Below are 22453 nucleotides of genomic sequence, written 5' to 3'. Positions count from 1 at the left end.
TTTTCCCAGAGGTTAGCAGGGATGACAGCTTAACTAGTTCCCAAATAAGTTGATGATAGAGGCAAGTTGTACATGTCCTTCATGGGGGTCAGAAAAACACTGACAGAGAATGAAAGTACCAAAATCTCTGAGACCAAAACACAGAAGCTGTCACTACTATCACTGTGGAATCACTGTTCAGCACAGCCACAAGGGCCCTGCAGCAAATACTGATTTTTTCTCCTTTCTTGTCCAAGATCCCAAAGTGCTGGTTGACATTCAAAAATCAGTCTATGTCTGGTAACTGGTCAAGATGGGGCGGAGTAGGTAAATATTGTGCTCACATCCTCTCATGAGCACCTCAAAATTACAACTAAACTACAGAACAACCATCATTGAGAATCACCTGAAGTCCAGCTGAACAGAAGTCCTATAATTAAGGACATACAAAATAAGTCATGTTGAGACTGATACGAGTGATGGAGAAATGAAATGAGCTGGTCCCAACCCACATGTCGCAGTTAAAAATTGAGATAAACATCTCCACTGCATAGGTCCCCTGTGAGAATTGAGGGGTCCCAGCCCCCGATCAGGCTCCCCATCCCAGGGTTACAGTGCCTGGAATAGAAGTCACCTTAACTTTGGGCTGTGGAAACCAGGGTGGACTGTGGCTAAGTGAGACAGAGGGCAGCTGGAGTCCCAGGTGTTTCTCTTAAAGGAACTGCATATGGATTTACTCATTGACAGAATCACTCCCTTTGAGCTCCAGCACTATGGCAGCAGTTTGAAAGGTTTCAGGGACATACAGGGAGGAAATGAATTGTCTGGCTTCAGGGCAAGGGGTGGAAGGCCAACTTTCTTCCAGAGAGAAGTGCTGGCAGAAACCATTGTTTCTTTGTTGAGCTCTCCTACCTCTCAGAATGCATACACAGGCAGCCGCTATACCTGAGTCTCCAACAACCTGGCTAACATCTTCCGTTGGCCCTTCCCTGGTGATTCTCTGAGACTCCTCCCTACCCAACTTTCAGGCTCACCCAAGCCACTTCCAGTGGCATTTCGATATGTCATGCAAGGTGTCAGGTGGGGTCTCGAAATCTCACTCCGGACATAAGAACACAGGACATGGTGAGGCCAAAAAGTAACACCAACGGAGCCATAGACAGGGGAGTCATACCACTGTAGTCTCGCTGGTGGCTGGGTTGGAGACACAGGAAGCAGGAGCCACACGATCCGCAAACTGCCGTCCACTTTTGTCCGCCAACCAACCAACCCCTTGCTAACTGCACTCTGCCGTGCTAACTGCAATATGCACTTGACAGCTCGGCCACCATCCTCTTGCTAGGCCCCCCATTTTCTGCTAGCGTAGCCACAGCAGTCATATTAGTGGCCAATGGCTCAATGGCTATAGCTGACGGCCAACTAGCCACAGCTGATGGCCATACAATCACAGTTGATAGCCATTTACTACCTGAACCAGCACCTTTCCACTTGAGGCCAAGAGCCTGGAAAGTGCACTCCTGGCTCTGTCCCCACACTCCACCCCTACTGGGTCTCGCCTCACAATCTATGCAACAAACATCTTCCACGAGGGGCCCTGTGCAAGGAGCCTAAGGGGAATACAATATCCTGGACACAGTCAGGCTCTCTGGACACAGCCAGGGTTTCTCAGGGCATCCCCAGTCCTTTTGGGCACAGCCAGACTTCCTGGGCTTCTTAGGGTACCACCAGTCTCCCCAGGCACAGCCAGGGCCTCTCAGGGCAACTGCCAGACTTCCTGGACACAGCCAGGGCCTCTCAGGGCACTGCCAATCTCTTTGGGCCTCTCAGGATACCGTGCTGGAACAGCAACTCACAATCAAGGTGCTTACATATTCTCGATGGCGGCCAGTCAAGACACAAAAGCAAACATCCACCAGTTCCACTGCATGGTGGCATGTTCCCAAACAAACAGTCAAGCGGTCCATTAAATTAGGGACGGAAGGCAATTCCACACAGTCCATAGTCATTTGCAAGGGCTGTGAGCCTCACAATCTGTGCCCCCTCCGCAGGGCGAGGGCTCCAAGTCCTCCCCAACCTGGGGGTGAGGGCCTCAGCAAGCACTTCCCAGCCCACAGGGCTGCAATGACCTTCACTTTCTCTGGCCTATGCTGGTTGGGGAACCATCCACATCTTCCCACACCTCCATGGGGGGTCCAGCTTTCCAGCAGCTACTCCTCCTGGTCTTCCTGAGACTGAGTGTTCATACACACAAACTGCTCCACCGCCCTTCGGGGATCTTTGGCCAGCACCGTACCCTGCTCGCTGTTCCATTTGTCACGCGGGGCAACTGGCGTTGTCTCAAAATCCCGCTCCCCACATAAGAACGCAGGACATGGTGAGGCCAAAAAGGAACACCCACAGAGCCATAGATAGGGGAGACATACCGCTATAGTCTCACTGGCAGCTGGGAGGTTGGAGACATAGGAAGCAGGAGCCACACGATTCGCAACCTGCCGTCCACTTTTCTCTGCCAACCAACCAACCCTTTGCTAACTGCACTCTGCCGTGCTAACTGCAATATGCGCTTGCCAGCTCGGCCACCATCCTCTTGCTAGGCCCCCCATTTTCTGCTAGCATAGCCACAGCAGTTATATTAGTGGCCAATGGCTCACTGTTTATAGCTGATGGCCAACTAGCCACAGCTGATGGCCATCCAATCACAGTTGATAGCCATTTACTACCTGAGCCAGCACCTTTCCATGTGATACCGAGAGCCTGGAAACTGCACTCCTGCTTCTGTCCTCACACAATACAAACAGCCTGTCTTGCATCATGCTGTAAACTTTCCTAAAATCTCTCATTCACAAACTGCAAATAAGCAGCATCTGGCCTCATGGTGCCTCATACCTCTTGTTAAGCATCCCCAAGCCCAGCAGCAGCCAGCCTCTCTTCACAGCTTAGCCTCTCCCAGGAACTTCCAAGCCCAGTACAAGTGGCAATTATCTTCAGATTATTTTGTAGCTCATGCCAAGTGGCCCCAAGTAAGGCACAGGCAGTGACTGAACTTGGCCTGCAGCACAGCCACTCCAAGAGGCCCCAGAATCAACACACCAAGTGGCCAGCTTCAGACCACACCAGAGCACCGCCCAACCACCTCCATAAACAACACACTCAAAGGGAAGACTTGGCAGGTACCAGAGCTCCACTAAAGAGAATCCTGCCCTGTAGGGTCAGTACTCCATAGCAACTCCTCCACTGTAGTCATGGCCAGTTCTCACAACTAATCAGCCTGATGTTCAATCCCTCCCATTGATGTGCCAACAGCACCCAAGGCTCAACTACAACAGGAGGGCACACACAACCCACACAAGGAACACACATGGAGCACCCAGCTCAGTAGACCAGGGAGACTGTGCCACTGGGCCCCACAGGACACCTACTACATAAGGACACTCTACTAATATTGGGAGACATAGTAGCCATACCTAATACATAGAAACAAATACAGGGAGACAGCCAAAATGGGGAGACAAAGAAATATGTCCCAAATGAAAAACAGAACAAAGCTCCAGATAGAGAACTAAACGAAATGGAGACAAGCAACCTACCAGATGCAGAGTTCAAAATACTGGTTATAAGGATGTTCAGTGATCTCATCGAGAACTTTAACAAAGAGATAGGAAACATAAAAATGGAGATAGAAATAATAAAAAAGATTTGCTAATATTTTGTTGAGGATTTTTACATCTATGTTTATGAGAGATACTGGTCTTTAGTTTTCCTTTTTTGTAATGTATTGTCTGGTTTTGGTATTAAGGTAATGCTGACCTCAGAATTAGTTAGGAAGTGTTCCCTCTGCTTCTATTTTCTATAACAGATTGTAGAGAATTGGTTTCATTTATTTTTTTAAATGTTTGGTAGAATTCCCCAGTGAACCCATCTATGCCTTGTGTTTTCTGTTTTGGAAGAACCAGTCAGAAATGAAGAATATAAAAACAGAAATGAAGAATACATTAGAGGGAATCAACAGTAGATTATATGAAACAGAGGATCGAGTCAGAAATTTGGAAGATAAGGTAGCAGAAGACACCCCATCAGAATAGCAAAAAGAATCCAAAAAAAATTAGGATAGTTTAAGGGACCTCTGGGACAACATCAAGCATACCAATATTCACATCATATGGGTACCAGAAGGAGGAGAGAAAGCAAGGAATTGAAAACTTATTTGAAGACATAATGACTGAAAACTTCTCTAACATGGTGAAGGAACTAGACATGCAAGCTCAGAAAGTATAGAGAATCCCAAGTAAGATGTACCCAAAGAGGCCCACACCAAGACACATCATAATTAAAATGCCAAAGGATAAAGACAAAGAGAGAATCTTAAAAGCAGCAAGAGAAAGGCAGTTACTTACAAGGGAGCTCTCATAAGACTGTCAGCTGATTTCTCAACAGAAACTTGTAGGCCAGAAGGGACTGGCATTAAATATTCAAAGTGATGAAAAGCAAGGACCTACAGTCATGATTACTCTACCCAGCAAAGCTCTCATTTAGCATCAAAAGATAGATAAAGAGCTTCCCAGACAAGAAAAAGCTAAAGGAGTCATCACCGCCAAACCAGTATTACAAAAATTGTTAAAGAGACTTTATAAAGAAGGAAAAAAAAGATTCAAAATATGAATAATAAAATGGCAATAAGTACATATCTATCAACAATTACTTTATATGTAAATGGATTAAATGCTCCAATCAAAAGACATAGGGTGGCTGAATGGAGAAGAAAACACGACCCATACATACATTGCTATCTATAAGAGACTCGCTTCAGATCTAAAGACACACAGAGACTGAAAGTAAAGGGATGGAAAAAGACATTTCATGAAAACAGAAATAAAAAACACGAAACAAAACAAAACTGGGGTAGCAATACTTATACCAAACAAAACAGACTTTAAAATAAAGGCTATAACAAGAGACATAGAAGGACATAGTAATTCCCCTTTTGGGAATTTATCCAAGGAAACAAAAACATTACTTTAAAGGGACATGTGCTTTCCTATGTTCATTGCAGCATTATTTACAACAGCCAAAATATGGAAGCAATTTAAATGTCCATCATTAGATGAATGGATAAAGAAGAAGTGGTACATATATACAATGGAATATTACTCAACCATAAAAAGAATGAAATCTGGCCATCTATAAAAACATGGATGGGCCTAGTGGGTTTATGCTGAGTGAAATATATCAGAGCGAGAAAGACAAATATTACATGAGTTCACTTATATGTGGAATCTAAAAGCCAAAATAAATGAACAAACAAAACAGAAACAAAATCATAGATAACAGAGAACATTTTGATGGTTGCCAGATAGAAGTAGGGATGGGAGAGATGGGTGAAGAGGGGAAGGGATTAACAGGTACAGACTGGTAGTTACCAAATAGTCATGGGGATATAAAATACAGCATGGGGAATATAGTCAATAATATGGTAATAACTATGTATGGTGTCAGATAGGTACTAGATGTATCAGAGTGTTCATTTCATAAATTATATAAATGTCAAATCACTATTTTGTACACCTGAAACTAATATAATATTGTATGTCAATTGTAATTGAAAGATTCTTTTTTACTTTAAAAATCAGTCTATGTCCAAAGATGTTCTACTTTTATCCATTTGATGAGCCTTAAATGAAAGCATGAATTATTTAATTGGTGTTTTGTTTTTACCTGAACTTGTATGTGCCTTTTGATGTATAGGACCCTCCTTTCAGCATCTGGGGTATAAAACCTGTTCTAAATCATATTGCAATTGTGGATAATTGTACTGTAACTTTAATCCTCTGTTGTTAATAGAGAATATGTTTTTTCTTTAGTTGATGCTAAACTACGTATCATCAATTATTTTAAAAACCTTTCCATCTTCATTTCCTTCTCTGAAATAAAGCATTTTCTTCTATTTCAAAATGTGCTGTTAGGTAATATTTCCCAAAAACGTCCTTTTTTTTCCACTAGAATAAGACTTTGTTTAATGCTTGAAGCTGAATGATCGTCTATATTTTTCCTTTTGATTATGTAAAATTCTTTTATAATTGGAATTTCAATACCTGAAGTTATGTTGTCTGTTGTATCTTTCACAATTTCAGTACCGAGTGCCTTGAGAACACGGCAAGGCTGGGAGCTCAATAGGGAGAACAATGTTTAAATTCTCACATGTCCTACCAATGGATTGGATGCACATAGCTGCCTTGTACCAATGGCAGATATTTGCTCTACCTACTGGGCTTGAGAACAACTAAGAGTTCAGTGACAGCTGGTAGTAACTCTCCTATCCTTCTTGATTGAAGCACGCTCAGCCTTAGGATCTATCAACCTTAGTAAATACAGTATAAACATAAGCCTTCCACAGTCATTCGCAACACCAAGAATAAAAATAAATAAATTAAACAGCATTTGAGATGACATTTGGGGATGGCTCTAGGGAAGTGAGCCGATTGTCTCATCATCTTCCTACCTCATTTGTGTATGGCTAACTTCATCTCTCACCTTTTTGCATGCTTTGGGTCAAGGAAGAAATCTGATAAGTGAATGCATACACCAATATTAAGTGAGCTTGAGAGATTAGTCTGCCCTGAACTCTTTATATTTTGAGCGGGCAAATGACTAGCTGAAAGAAATTAATCACAATGGTGGAATTTCAAACATGAAAGAAGATAGGGAAGAAGATTCCCTGTTCAGTGAATACGAACAACAGCCCACATGTTGAGGTAAACTGTAAGAATATTCAGTGTCACACAGGTAACAGCAAAACTCAAGCTTTCCTTGAACAACCTTGAACAAATCATCCACAAACTTAAAAACAGAGAAACCTAGATCTGACAGCAAAAACATACCATGCATTCTTCTTTTCGTTCTGTTTTGTTAGGTGTTGCTAAAATAGCACACCTCTCAAAACAGCCAGGTACAATGGAGTTCAGCGCAAGTAAAATCGTATTAAAAAAAAAAAAAAGAACAGATAAATTATAAGGTAATAGTACAACTCACACGTCCAGTACCTCATTGTCATCTCATAAGCGAGCTGACAGCTGAGCGAGCCCATTATTGCAGTGTTGATGAAAAATGCTGATATCTTTAGTCTAGTGCTACACCAGTGGTAAACCTGACTTTAACAATTGTAAAACTTCACACTGAGCTTAAAGTGTAGAGAAAGGGAAATTGAAAGGACTCTCTTCCTTTTCTCTTGCCATACTCACAAGAGAGCAAAGGCGGGGGGGGGGGGGGGGGGGGATGAAAGAGGGAGCAATGAAGATAGTGGAAGTACCGATAGAGGGTTAGGAAGAATGGGCCCCAAATACAAGTATAATCCACTTATGAGCAGAATTATCTGATTGTTTATTGTCTGTCTCCCCCACAATAACATAGGGTCCGTGACAGCAGGATTTTGTGTCTGCCACATATTAGATGCTAAATATATTTGTTGAACGAGTGAATGAATTAATGAAATTAGTGCTCTCAAGAAAATAAGAGAAAACTACACACACACACACACACACACACACACACATACACACACACAAATCCACATGCTTGGTTTTATAGGAAAGCCAAATGTACTTTAGAGAGAAACAGAGGAGAAATGGACTGAGCTCATTTGTGTGCAAGAAGCAATAGCTTCTCACCAGATAGAGGAAACAGTTTTGTTCTTGTTATTTACAAATGGCCTAAGAAACAAAAATCATGAGGTGGAGGAAGAGAGCTTCACGGTTTAAAGCTAACTATAAACTTCTAGAATATAGATGCCATTTAAATCAAATATGAAAGCATTGACAAACTGTCAGCCAAAGTTGAAAGTGTCTTTTTAGGTAACCTGTCACCTCCTGAGGCCTCTGAAAAGTGACAGAATTTTGCATGTGGATGCCCTGTCTGAGGCGCTAATTGCCTTCATTTCGAATGCCCTAGGCTATTCTCAAACCGAAGTAGATTAAAAGGATGATGCCAAGGGTAGTCAGTTTTATAGAGTGGATGTGACAGTTTAGAATACTTTTCTCTAACCTTCCAAAACTAACTTTGTTCTTCAACTAGCTCATCTATAGGTGTGAATTCTCCTGTGACAGTGTTATGATATTGTCGCCTGTGGTGAGTTTACACATTCTCTTGACACTTACTAAAATTTACTTCCTTTACAAAAATGAGAAAAGAAAAAAGTAAAATGTCTCTTAAATAAAGAGCACTTCCTTTGATAATATCTGAGTTTATCTATGAGGCTAATTTTTCTAATGCCTTTTTGTAAGTGAGAAGCCAGAGATAGGGTTGTTGTGTGTGTTAATTCAAGCCTATTTTAAATATGTTCATTCTCTGAACCAACATTTATGAGCTACTACTGTTGACAGACACTGTAATAAGTACTTAAGTTAGAGAGAAGAAAAGGGCATACACATGCTCACATAGCTCATAGTCTAGCGAAGAAGACAGACAAGCAAGCAGACAATTACAATTCACTTAGTAAGAGCTGTGATAGAGAAAATGATGGAGCTCTAGGGGCACATGGACTAGGCTCTGGGGCTCTAGAACATAACTCAATTTATATTCTAAATTTGTACAACATACTCGAGACAGCAAGTTCTTCATCTTTCTGGCTACTATGTACAGTTCCTTTAACTTGTCCTAATTTTACCTCCTTCATGACTCAGAGGGTGCTCCTTAATTCTGGCTGAAATTCCGCCTGCTTCTGAGGTTTTATTCTTGGGATAATAGCTAATATTTGTTAACTACATACTACATTTCAGGCATTCCTGTTATGCACTTTTCATATACTATTTCATTTATTTATATCAAGAACCCTATGAAACAAATACCATTATTATCCCCATTTTACCAATGGGGGAGCCAAAACTCAGAGGTAGCCTGCTCAAGATGGCACAACTGGTCAGTGCCAAGCCCAGGATTTGAACACAGGCTGCTGACTTTAAAGCCTGTGCATTTCACCACTATCTTCTTCTGCTTCCCAACATTAATTCTTAGGTCACTGCATTGGATTGGTCGGGCTTCATTCACCTATTTAGTAACTGTAATTTTGACTTCTAGAATATTTCTCAAGTGTCAACTGTTCTCATGCCCTGACTTTGTAACATGTCTGTGTATATCTATATGCCTTATGATATTAGATACACAGTTTTAGCTTGGGCCTCATTGGTTAGTATGTCTTAGAAGGGTCTTATAAAGTCAAGGTCTATTCGCCCACGCTTACAGGTCTGGTATCAGTATCATCAGCCTTCAAAGTAATAGAACACTGAGTAGTTTATTTTTTAAGTGGTCCAGGCATTTTCTATTCTGGGCAGACCAGGATAGGATACAATTCTCCTTTTTCTAGACCAACTGAAGGTCACTCTTAGCCAGTTTATACTTATCTTTCCCTGTGAAAACAAAATGAAACAATATATATGATGTGTCTGGAATCTAAGAGACACTCCGAATTTCTTTTTCCTACTAGTCTGTGAACTCCTCAAAGACAGGGATGTTGTAAGCATACTCTTTGCACACCTAGATCTTAACACAGTACCTGCACCTACTTAGCTCCCTTGGTTTACCCCTCCTCTTTCCCTTTGTAGAGAGAAACTTCTGCAGACAGTGTGGCTTCTTATTTGCCTCAAGGAGTATATAATTTCTGACGTTGACTTCTTTTACAGCCATTGTTTACCAACATTTATAGTGTGTTCTACTTCATTTTGATTTATAGAAACAACTTTGTACACCCCAAACCTTGGTACCTGACAGACAAATAAATCATCACGTACCCTTTTGGTTTCATCAGCCTTGTCACCTTTGGATCGTGACTGAATTTTCTACCTCCATTCACCCTGGGTGTGGGTACTCAGGGTATGATAGCAGCACAAAAAAAAAAATCACTTTTTTTGTGAAAAAGTCTCCAGATTTCCTTCAAAAAATCTGTTCTCTTTATTGGAAGCCCAAAAATAAAGTTCCACTATTGGAACTTAAACTCAAAGATTAAAGTCCAAGGGACAGTTATTTTATCTATACATTTCTTTTTGCTTGACTTTTTTTTTTTTTGTAAACAACAGAAATTTATTTCTCACAGTCCTGGAAATTCTATGGTCATGTTCTGTAGTGTCCTCTTCCTTGTTCATAGCCAGTAAGTACCTTCTTGTTATGCCCTCACATGGTGAAAGTGGGTAGGGATCTCTCTGGAGCCTCTTTTATAATTTCCTAGACATTTTTAAAGAAACTTCTGTTTTAAAACATGGATGACCACTTTGAGCTGTACACCACACACACCAAAATTTGGCAAAGGAATGGAATGAAATGGACTATATATTTCCCTAAGCCACTTTGTGAATACCATTGAAATATTGTAATCCACCAAACAAAACAGCTAATAGTGGATTTCTAAATGCATTTTGTAGTTACAGATGAAATATTGACATTATTTTTTCTTTTCCTTCTTAATAATAAATATTTCATGAAAAATGCTAGAAACATTAATCAGTGGGTAGTTCAATAGTATGAGTCTTTTTAAAAGCATGTTACACATGTTCTGAAGTTTCAAAAGTCTAAACAATATCAGGAATTTTAGTGGTAAAGGCATGAAATTGTTTTCAATACTTGCTCAGTCCTTTCCTGGAACAAATATGTCTCACTGAAATGATCTAGTAAATATATCGCAAGCAAAAAAAACAAGACATTAAATATCCTAAAACTTTTATTTGCAGACAAAAATCTTCAGAGAGCACTTTTTCATCATTTTATAAACACTGAGGTACAGTTTAATGCTGCCTACCACAAAAGTAATCACAGGTTTCTGTCTTGTGTGCAATTATTTTTGTAATGAAGTGCAGAATGAAGAATAAAACCTAAAATAGTAGATATAAACATAAAAAAACAAAGAGGTGAAAAATGTTACATGTGAAGCTATAATACTGCATATTATTTTGAAATCAAATAAAGTCAATTTTTCTAGCAACTTTTTCGTTGAGTGGGGGCACAATCTAAAACCACCTTGCTATTGCAGAATCTTTACATCCCAAAGGTATATACTGAACCTGTACTCCTCTGAAATCTTTTAGTGCTTACTGGTATTTAACATGTATTAAAACTGCTAGCTTTCAAAAATAAATGAATGGGACTATATCAAACTTAAAACTTCTGCACAGCAAAAGAAACCATCGACAAAATAAAGAGGCAACCAACTGAATGGGAGAAGATTTTTGCAAACAGTGCCTCCGATAAGGTGCTAATATCCAAAATATACAAGGAACTCATGCAACTCAACAACAAAAGAAGAAACAACCCAATTAAAAAATGGGCAGAGGACTTGAAGAGACATTTCTCCAAAGAGGACATACAAATGACAACTAGACATATGAAAAAATGCTCAACATCACTAATCATCAGAGAAATGCAAATAAAAACCACAACGAGGTATCACCTCACCCCAGTTAAAATGGCTATCATCAACTAGACAAGTAGTAACAAGTGTTGGAGAGGCTGTGGAGAAACAGGAACCCTCATACACTGTTGGTCGGAATGCAGACTGGTGCAGCCACTATGGAAGGCAGTGTGGAGGTTCCTCAAAAAATTGCGAATAGAATTACCATATGATCCAGCAATCCCTCTCCTGGGTATCTACCCAAAATATCTGAAAACATTTATCCATAAAGACAAGTGTGCTCTAATATACATTGCAGCTCTGTTTACGGTGGCCAAGACATGGAAACAACCAAAATGTCCTTCGATAGATGAATGGATAAAGAAGTTGTGGTATATATACACAATGGAATACTATTCAGCAGTAAGAAAAGATGAAACAGGACCATTTGTGACAACACGGATGGATCTTGAGATTATAATGCTAAGCGACATAAGTCAGACAGAAAAAGCAGAGAACCATATGATTTCACTGATATGTGGTATATAAACCCAAAGAACAAGACAAACAAATGAGAAACAAAAACTCATAGACAGAGACAATAGTTTAGTGGTTACCAGAGGGTAAGGGGGGAGGAGGTGTTAGATGAGGGTAAAGGGGATCAAATATATGGTGATGGAAGGAGAACTGACTCTGGGTAGTGAACACACAATGGGATTTATGGATGATGCAATACAGAATTGTACACCTGAAGTCTATGCAATTTTACTAACAATTGTCACCCCAATAAACTTTAATTGAAAAAAAATACAAAAAAAATAAATAAATAAAAGCAGACACAATTAGTAAAAAGAAAACGAAAACCAACAAAAAAACACGTGGCTGTTTCCTGCCAAAGACATGGCATTTTTCAGGAAAAAGAGATTAGTAAGAAAACAAAATATAAAAGTAGAATAGGAAAAAAAAAAAGCTTCATGCCGTTAGCTACTCCAGGGTGTCAACCAAGCAGCCTCAGCCACCGAGAATCTATCACCCACAAACTTAAATGCATTTAGGAGAAATCACCTATTTAAAGACTAAGTGTGATACTCAAAAGCAATCCCTCTGTTCAAGTTAATAAAAAAAATATTAACAAATGTTACCACAATAAATTTAATTTAAAATAAAGAAATTAAATAAAAAATAAAAAAGAATATAAATACAGATGTGTTTGTGTATGTATTATGTATGTGTAATATACATATTATGACTGAGCATTGAATGATAATATATAAACATATATTTAAAAGCTGAACCATTATAAGTATTATGAAATATGAGATCTGTTACAGGAATACACCTTACATAATTTGAAAGGGGCTGGGAAAGTAAGGATCAGAAAGAGAGTTGAAAATCAGAGGAAAGCCACAAAACAGCCAGGCATGTTCAACTGCCAGAGTGGGATTTCAAAAAATTACTGATGGAGAAGTGTGGGGAAGGCTGTGTATAATATATATGTGTAAGGTATATATGAGTGTGTGTGTGTGTGTGTGTGTGTGTGTACATATGTATGGTCCATACTTATATTAAAACTCATTCATTGTTTTTCTGAATTCAATTTAGCTGGTGTCCTACATTTCACCTGGCAACCCATAACCCTAGTCTGGGATGGCAGTTAGTCAGCAAGACTGGCAGTTAGGAAGAAGAACTGGATTCTGAGTAGGGAAAAGCAAGGACAAGCTGGAACCAGCAGGCACTTCTGCATCTGGCTCTCACTGCATGTAGCAACTGCCTTCAGAGAATGAAACAGCTGCTTCATTTCTCCCTTCCAAATCTCACAAAAATTTCTCTTTTGGCCAACTCTAATCTGGCACCATGGAGGAAAGGGGATTCTGAAACACATACTTCCACTTTAGTCAAGTTGATAAAAAACACAAAGCATTGAAAAACATCAATACGTTTCAATCATAGGCACTGTACCACTGGGTAACCCAATACTAGATGAAGAGAATTGCTCCTCACAAAACTATTCCAACTAATGAATCAAAAAGAAATTATAAAACTAATATATCACCATTGTGCAGCCTTCATGGCTAAATAGATGTAAGCATTAAGTATTAATAGCTGCTAACATCACAAAACGAGAGAAAACCAGACACTATATGAGGTCAGACAATTATGTTGGTGAACTCATCCTAGAAAAAGTGCTACATACCTCATTGCTGAATATCACTACACTTACCTTCAAAGTACTCCCCTTGGGAAGCTATGCACCAATGCCAGTGCCTAGTAAACCCTTCAAAGCAATTTTGGAACTCTTTTTCTGGAATGGCCATCACAGCTGTCGTCATATTATGCTTCATGTCCTGAATGTCATCAAAATGTCTTCTTTTCAATATTTCCTTTATCTTTGGGTAAAGAAACAAGTCACTGGGGGCCAGATCAAGTGAGTAAGGAGGGTGTTCCAATACAGTTATTTTTTTACTAGCTAAAAACTCCCTCACAGATAGTTCCATGTGAGCTGGTACATTGTCGTGATGCAAGAACCATAAATTGTTGACAAAATGTTCAGGTCGCCTAACTTTTTCACGCAGCCTTTTCAGCACTTCCAAATAGTAAACTTGGTTAACTGTTTGTTCAGTTGGTACAAATTCATAATGAATAATCCCTCTGATATTAAAAAAAAAGGTTAGAAACAAGTTCATGAATTTAATTGTCAGAACTTTGTATACGTCCCATAGTCTTACCAAACACCACCTATAGTTTTGCCAAAGGGATCAATCCCGAGTCTGATCCAGTCTCTGGATCCACCTGCCAATTTTCAAGAAACACAGAGGACAGAGAAACATGCTGGATTACACCATGAGGTGAAATCAGCAAAAACAAGACTATGGGAAATTACAGATTTTATTCTCTGAGTTCATTGAGAGTTAAATTGTAAAGAAAATAAAGGGATGAGGGGTGAATCTATAGGTTAAAACAAATTTAAATGATATAGCAAAATGTGTACATTTCAGTGATAAAACTATTTTGAAAACACAAGAAATTGATTAAAAATCAAGACAGTGGTTTCTTAGGACAGGAATAGAGGAGTTTTGATTGGGATGGGGAACAGGGAAGGATTTCTGGAGTGGCTGGGAAAGTTCTCTTTCTTAAATTCTGGCCAATGAGATATCAGTGGACTATATCCTTTAAAAAGGAAACTGGCTGTTTTCCATCCTGATTCCTTATTCCCACAGCTAGAATGAAACAGTCATGGTCATTATCAAGCTTGAACCATGTAGACATGGACAGCACACTAAGATAAGGGTCAGCAAATCTTTCCTGTAAAGGACAATTGTGATAATAAATATCTTAGGCTTGAATAATTCTGCCCCAAATACTCAGCTCTGCTATTGTCACTCGAAAGCAGCCATAGACAATAGGGAAACATGAATATGGCTGTGTTCCAATAAAATTTCTCTTTAAGAATACTGAAACTTTAATTTCATATAATTTTCATGTCACAAAATATTCTTCTTTTGTTTTGTTTTTTTGGTTTTTTTTTTTTTTTTTTTTTGGTTTTTAAAGTTTTGTTTTTCAAAGTTTTCAATCATTTAAAAATATAAAGACCACTCTTAGCTCATGGCCAAAAAAACAAACAAATAAACAAACAGCGGACAGGATTTGGCTTAGGACTCTAGGTTGCGGATTCCTGCCCTAGGGAATGTCAGAGCATTATGACAGAGGAACCTGGAGTTCTGGAACACTTCATGGAACGGAGCCACATATTTGAACTGGACTCTAGACTGCTACATGGGAGAATTACACTTCTACCTTGTTTGGGCCAGTGTATTTTCTATCTCTGTTGTAGTGACTTTGTCTAAACCCTCATACAATGTGTTCTTATAAATACTTGGACAAACTGAAGTTAAATACCTGTTAACAAGCTATTAAAGGAATTTTGACTCTCTATAAAAGAGCAACAACTCAGCCAAGAAAATCAAGTGAGATTACATCATAGAAATGGCGGCATGAGGTGAGCCTCTTGAAATCTGCCCTGGAATATACAACAAACTGAACATTTAGAATTCCACAAAGGACTCCCTGCTCAGCAGAGAGGCAAGACTAAGAGACACACGGTGGAAATCGTCTAAAGGTGGGCAAATTGGGCGAGGGCAGGCAAGGAGAGAAGGGGGAACTGTGGAGAAGAGGGCAGCACGTGGGATGCAAGACACAGACCAGAGTTACCAGCACTCCAGAGCTACAGAAATCATGAGAGAGGGAAGAATTCAAACTGGTAGCGCTTCCCTTGTGTCCAACAGTCCCACCTGAGGGATCACCATATAATAAGGCTGAATCCAACACTCATGGCAGAGACATCAGAGCAAAGACTGAGGGAAGAAGGGTGAGAATAGTGGTTTAAGCCCTCACTGCCAAGCAGAGGACAGAAGACAGAGGCATAGAGGCTGACCCCACCTTACCCTCCCAAAGTTCGCCCCACCTACTCCCTCCCAGTGCTAGAAACAGAACAGTAGCAGTCTCAGATCAAAAGAACAGAATATTTGAGAACTGTGGCCCTGCAGCCACGGAATCATGGCTAAACTACTTCCGGCAAAGGGGAGACTTGGGTGCAGGATTGCCTGTGCTGGTCGTCGGTGCCATTACTCATAGCCACGTCTCAAAACCCATCCCGCTCCTGTCACCACCTATCTGGGCAGATCCCTGCACGGGTAAAAAGAGCCGCTGAAACACACAGGTTCTGAATCTGCTGCAGGAAGAGCTTTGGAACATCAGAAGCTCTCCATATCCCCCCACGGACATAGTGCCCTGAGACTCAGGTGACCTGATCACAGAGGAGAAGCCCACCTTCCAGGGAACCTCCCCATTGTGTGAGAACCCAGAAGAGTGCACAGAAAATATAATGATACAGTGTGAGAGAGAATAAAATGCTGCAGTTGGAGAGAAAAAAAAATTCCACCAACACCTACTGGAACCAGAAGAAAGACATTTTCCTATCAACCTGTTATAGAATCCACTTTTATGGATGCCTAGGAAAACAAATAATAATTCATTAATTGCCATGAATAACCAAGGTAATGAGGCAGCTCAGAAATAAATTGAAAAGTCTCCAGAAAACGAACTTAAAGATATAGAAATATATGACTTAAATGACAGAGAATTCAAGAATTGCAGTTCTGAAAAAACTCAACAAAATGCAAGAAAACACAGACAGGGAGTTTAATGAACTCAGAAACACAAAGAACAAAATGAACGTTTTACCAAATAGATTGAATTTTTCAAAAAAAAACAAAAAATGAAATGGAATTTCTGGAGATTAAGAACTCAATAAAATAAATGAAGAATGAAATAGCCAGCTTAGGTAATACAGTTGACCAGATGGAGGAAGGAATCAGGAACATCGAAGATAGAAATCTGGAAATGGCTCAGATAGAAGAAGAGAGAAACTTGAGAGTCAAAAGAAATGAAAGAACTCTACAAGAACTTTCTGACTCCATCAGAAAGAGCAATATAAGAATAATGAGCATCCCACAAGGAGAAGAAAGGGAGAAAGGAACGGAGAGCATATTCAAACAAATAGTCGATGAGAACTTCCCAAACTTGTGGAAAGAACTGGATTCTCGGATCCGAGAAGCAAATAGAACACCTAATTACCTCAATCTGAACAGGCCTTCTCCAAGGCACATTGTATTGAAACTGTCAAAAATCAACGACAAAGAAACCTCAAGGCAGCCAGGGAAAATAAGATGGTAACCAACAAAGGAAAGCCCATTACATTATCATCAAATTTCTCAGCAGAAACTCTAGAAGCAAGGAGGAAGTGGAATAAAATATTCAAACTATTGAAAGAGAGAAATTATAGCCAAGGATAATATACGCAGCAAAGATATCCTTTAGATATGAAGGAGGAATACAGAGTTTTTCCAGACATACAGAAGCTGGGGGAATTTTCTAACACACCACCTGCATTACAAAAAATATTGAAGGAACCTATTCAACCTGAAACAATAAAGCAAAAGAATAAAAACCATCAATGGTATTATGAACAGACAGAGAGAAACGGGAAATGGCAACCCCTTCACCAAATACAATTCTATACATTTAAACATAACATACAGGGTAAAAAAGAAAAAAAAAACACTTAAAAAAAGAGAAAAAAGACAACTTGCTACTGCAGTGCAGAAATCAACTTACAGCGTAAATAAGGATAATTTGTCACTACAAAAACATAAAGAGGGAGAGAGTAAAGGTCAGAACCAGCAAAAGGAAATGGAGAAAGAAAGCATGCTGAAGAAAATGGAATACTCTAAATATGAAACTTTCTTAAAATAAACTTAATGGTAACCATGCAAAAACAAACAAACAAACAAACAAAAAACCAAAACTGAAATATGGAACATAAAAGAAGAAGAAATGAAAGAATAATAGTATACCACCACATTGAAATAATAGACAGCAACAAAAAGGCAAAGAAACAATGAAGACACTGACCAAACTGAAAACTGAAGATAGAATAATAGGAATTCCTCATTTATCAATAATCACCCTAAATATAAATTGACTGTATTCACCAATAAAAAGGCACAGCGTAGCACATTCGATCAAAAACTTAAACCCAAACATATGCTGCCTCCAAGAGACACATCTCAGTGACAAGAATGACTATAGATTCAAAGTGAAAGGGTGGAAATTGACATTCCAACCAAATAATATCCAGAGAAAAGGAGGTGTGCCCATATGGATATTAGATGAAACAGACATCAGAGGGAAAACAGTAACAAGAGACAAAGACGGACATTTCATAATGATAAAAAGGATTATACAACAAGAAGACAGAACAGTCATCAATATTTATGCCCCCAATTAGGGAGCACCGAAATATACCAAGCAACTACTAACAGAACTAAAGGGAGAAATTGACCAAAACACAATTATACTAGGGGACTTAAATACATCATTGACAGCTATGCATAGATCATCCAAACAGAAAATAACTAACAAAATAGCAGCCCTAAATGACACATTAGATGAAATGGACATAATTGACATTTATAGAGCACTTCATCTTAGAATATCAGACTACACATTCTTTTCTAGTGTACATGGAACATTCTCAAGGATAGACCATATATTGGGACATACAATTAGCCTCAGCAAATTTAAGAAGATTGGAATCATACCAAGCATATTCTCTGATCACAAGGCTTTGAAATAGGGTATCAACTGAAAAAGAAAGCAGGAAAAACCACAAACATGTGGAGATTAAACAGCATACTTTTAAAGAACGACCAGGTCAAAGGAGAAATAAGAGAAGACATCAAAGATACATATAAACAGCAAAAGCAGTTTTAATAGGGAAATTTATATGATTACAGGCCTATCTCAAGACAGAAGAAAAATCCCATATGAATAACCTCACAATACACCTTGAAGAACTGGAAAAAGAAGAAAAAATGAAACCCAAGTCAGCAGAAGGAAGGAAATAATAAAAATTGAGCTGAACTAAATGAAATAGAGTACAAAAAGACAATAGAAACAATTAATGCAACAAAGAGTTGCATCGTTGAAAAGATTAATAAAATTGACAAACCCTTGGCTAGACTCACTAAGATAAAAAGAGAAAAGACACTAATAAACAAAACGAGAAATGAAAGAGGGGAAGTTACCATGGATGTCACAGAAATGCAAAGGATCATCCAAGAATACTATGAAGGACTACATGCCAACAAATTCAATAACCTAGAAGAAATGGACACATTCTTAGAAACATATAGCCTTCCTAGGCTGAATCACAAAGAAAAGGAAAATCTAAATAGACTGATCAACAGTAAGGAAATTGAATCAGTCATCCAAAACCTGCCCAAAAGCAACAGTTCAGGACCAGATGGCTTCACTAGTGAATTCTACCAATCATTCAAAGAGAATCTAATACCTGTCCTACTCAAATCTTCCAAAAAATTGAAGAACATGATACTCCCTAACTCACTTTCTGAGGCAAGCATTACCATGATACCAAAACCAGGTAAGGATAATACAAAAAAAGAAAATCACAGACCAATATCTCTGATGAATACAGATGCAGAAATTCTAGCAAATCAAATTCATTAAAATGATTATACATCATAACCAAGTTGGGTTCATCCCAGGTGCACAAGGATGGCTCAACATATTCAAATCAATCAATGTGATGCACCACATAAACAAAATAAGGACAAAAATCATATGATTATATCAATTGATGCAGAAAAAGCATTTGACAAGATACAACATCCATTTATGACTAAAACTTAATAAAATGGGTAGAGAAGGAAAATACCTTAACATAATAAAGGCCATTTTTGACAAACCCTCAGCTAATATCATAATTAGTGGTGAAAAAGTGAAGCCCTTTGTTCTACACTCAGGAACACAACAGGGCTGTTTCCTATCACCTCTGTTTTTCAACATAGTATTGGAAGTCTTAGCCAGAGCAATCAAGTAAGAGAAAGAAGTAAAAGGCTTCCAAATTGGGAATGAAGAAGTTGTCACTTTTTGCAGATGACATGATGCTATATATAGAAAACCCTAAAGACTCCACCAAAAAGCTATTAGAAACAATAATCAAATACAGTATAGTTGCCGGCTACAAAATCAATGTGCAAAAGCTCACTGCATTCCTAAATACTAACAATGAAATCTCAGAAAAGGAAATTTTTTTTAAAAAATTCCTTTTGCAATTGCAACAAAAAGAATAAAATAGCTAGGAATAAACTTAACCAAGGGTGTGAAGGACCTATACACTGAAAAATATAAGACATCTTTTAAAGACATTGAAGAAGATACAAAGAAATGGCAAGACATTCCATGTTCATGGAGTGGAAGAATCAACATAGTTAAAATGGCCATATTACCCAAAACAAAATACAGACTTAATGCAATCCTCATCAAAATCCCAATGGCATTTTTTAAAGAAATGGAACAAAAAAATCATCAGATTTGTATGGAACCACAAAAGACTCCAAGTAGCCAAAGCATCCTAAGAATAAAAGAACAATGTTGAAGGTATCACATGCCCTGACTTCAGCTTGTACTACAGGGCAACAATAATCAAAACAGCGTGGTATTGGCAGAAGAACAGACATGCAGACCAATGGAATAGAATTGAAACTCAGAGATAAACCGACATAAATATGGAGAGATAATTTTTGACAAAGAAGCAAAAAACATACAATGGAGAAAAGGCAGCCTCTTGAATAAATGGTGCAGGAGAATTGGAAAGCAATGTGCAAAAAGAATGAAAATGGACTGTTATCTGTCACCCTGTACCAAAATTAACTCAAAATGGATCAAAAACCTAAAGATAAGACCGGAAACAATAAACTGCATAGAAAAAAACATAGGTACTAAACTTATGGACCTTGGGTTCAAAGAGCATTTTATGAATTTGATTTTAAAGGCAAGGGAAGTAAAAGCTAAAATAAATGAATGGGACTATATCAAACTAAAAAGTGTCTGCGCTGCAAAAGAAACCATTGACAAAATAAAGATGCAACTAACTGAATGGGAGAAAGTTTTTGGAGACAATGCCTCCGAGGCTAATATCCAAAACATATAAGGAACTCATACAACTCAACAACAAAAACACAAACAATCCAATTTAAAAATGCGCAAGGGTAGGCGGCAGGGCGGCTCAGGTGGCTGGAGTGCTGTGCTTCTAACATCGAGGTCTCCAGTTCGATTCCCACATGGGCAAGTGAGCGGAGACCTCTATTGTTGTCACACAGCAGCCTAGCCGCTTGTCCCTACCATCCTTTCCTTAGGGAAAGAGGGTTGCGGGTTGTCCCTCTTAGGGGTTGAGTTTTATAGGTCTCCTCTCTTGGTCCCAGTATGCTGGGTCTGCAGTCAAAGACGAGTAAGTTTCCTCAAGGGAGGGACGACTTAAGCCAGACGGGACCCCAGGGACCCCCATGAGTTAGCCTTTGAAACTAGGAGGGATGCCCCTCCTCCAATGTTTCCTGGGAGCTGCTGACTCCTGCTTCAAGTGACCAGCACCCTATTGTGCTAAGGAATGATTAATTGAGTGAAACCATCTCACTCCCCGCTTGGCTCATGGGATGATTGCCATGAGAGACCTGCTCCCCCAGGGATTGTATACACCGCACCTTGTTCACATGGGGACAGCATGCACAGGTTGCTTTGGGACAATATGATTGGATATTGGGAACATGCTAATTGTATTAGTGGTGTAAGAGTTTTACAGACCCTGCCCAGAATCATGTGATGCCTATTGTAAAAAAGCAATAAATACCCACGACGACCCGATTCGGGGCTCCAGTCTCTTGAGGCTGTGAGTCCCTTGGTCCTCTGTGGTTTCTCTGCATTCAGTGTCTCTGGTCTCTTTATTTCTATAATAGAATTTAGCCCTTGCCGCCTCCCTCGCTTTCCCCCACTGCTTGTGTTGTGCAGGTTGCAACACTCTATATCTAGACTGAGTACAATAGCTCGATCTGAAGCAGGCCTGCTGTGAGCAGCTGGTGGCTGGCGTAACCTGCTGTGAGCTGCCGTGTGCTGCCGTGTGCTGCCGTGTGCTGCCGTGTGCTGCCGTGAGCTCCTGTGAGCAGCCGGTGGGCAGTGTGACCAGCCAGTGGAGTGGTCAGCAGCCAGCGTGAGTAGCCAGCAGCCACTCATGCTGTTAGCTGAGAGACTCTGTTGCCAGTGACCGACTGGCTCAGCTGGGTAGAGCACAATGCTCATAATACCAACATGGGCCTGTGAGCTTCATCCTCCACAACTAGACGGAGGACAATAGCTTGATTTGGAGTTGGAGGGAGGAGGAAGGAGGAGAGGGGAGAGGGGAAGGAAAAAAAAATGGGCAGAGAACCTGAATAGACATTTCTCCAAAGAGGACATACAAATGGCCAATAGACATATGAAAAAATGCTCAACATCACTAATCGTCAGAGAAATGCAAATTAAAACCACAATGAGATACCTCCTCACACCAGTTAGAATGGTTATGATCAACAAGACAAATAATAACAATATTTGGAGAGGCTGTGGAGAAAAAGGAACCCTCATACACTGTTGGTGGGAATGCAGATTTGTGCACAGTGTGGAAGGCAGTGTGGAGGTTCCTCAAAAAATTAAGGA

The sequence above is a fragment of the Rhinolophus sinicus genome, chromosome X (assembly GCF_036562045.2).
Source record: "Rhinolophus sinicus isolate RSC01 chromosome X, ASM3656204v1, whole genome shotgun sequence".
Lineage (NCBI taxonomy): Eukaryota > Metazoa > Chordata > Mammalia > Chiroptera > Rhinolophidae > Rhinolophus > Rhinolophus sinicus.
The sequence above is the reverse complement of the archived record's forward strand: the minus strand, read 5'-3'. Positions refer to the sequence as shown.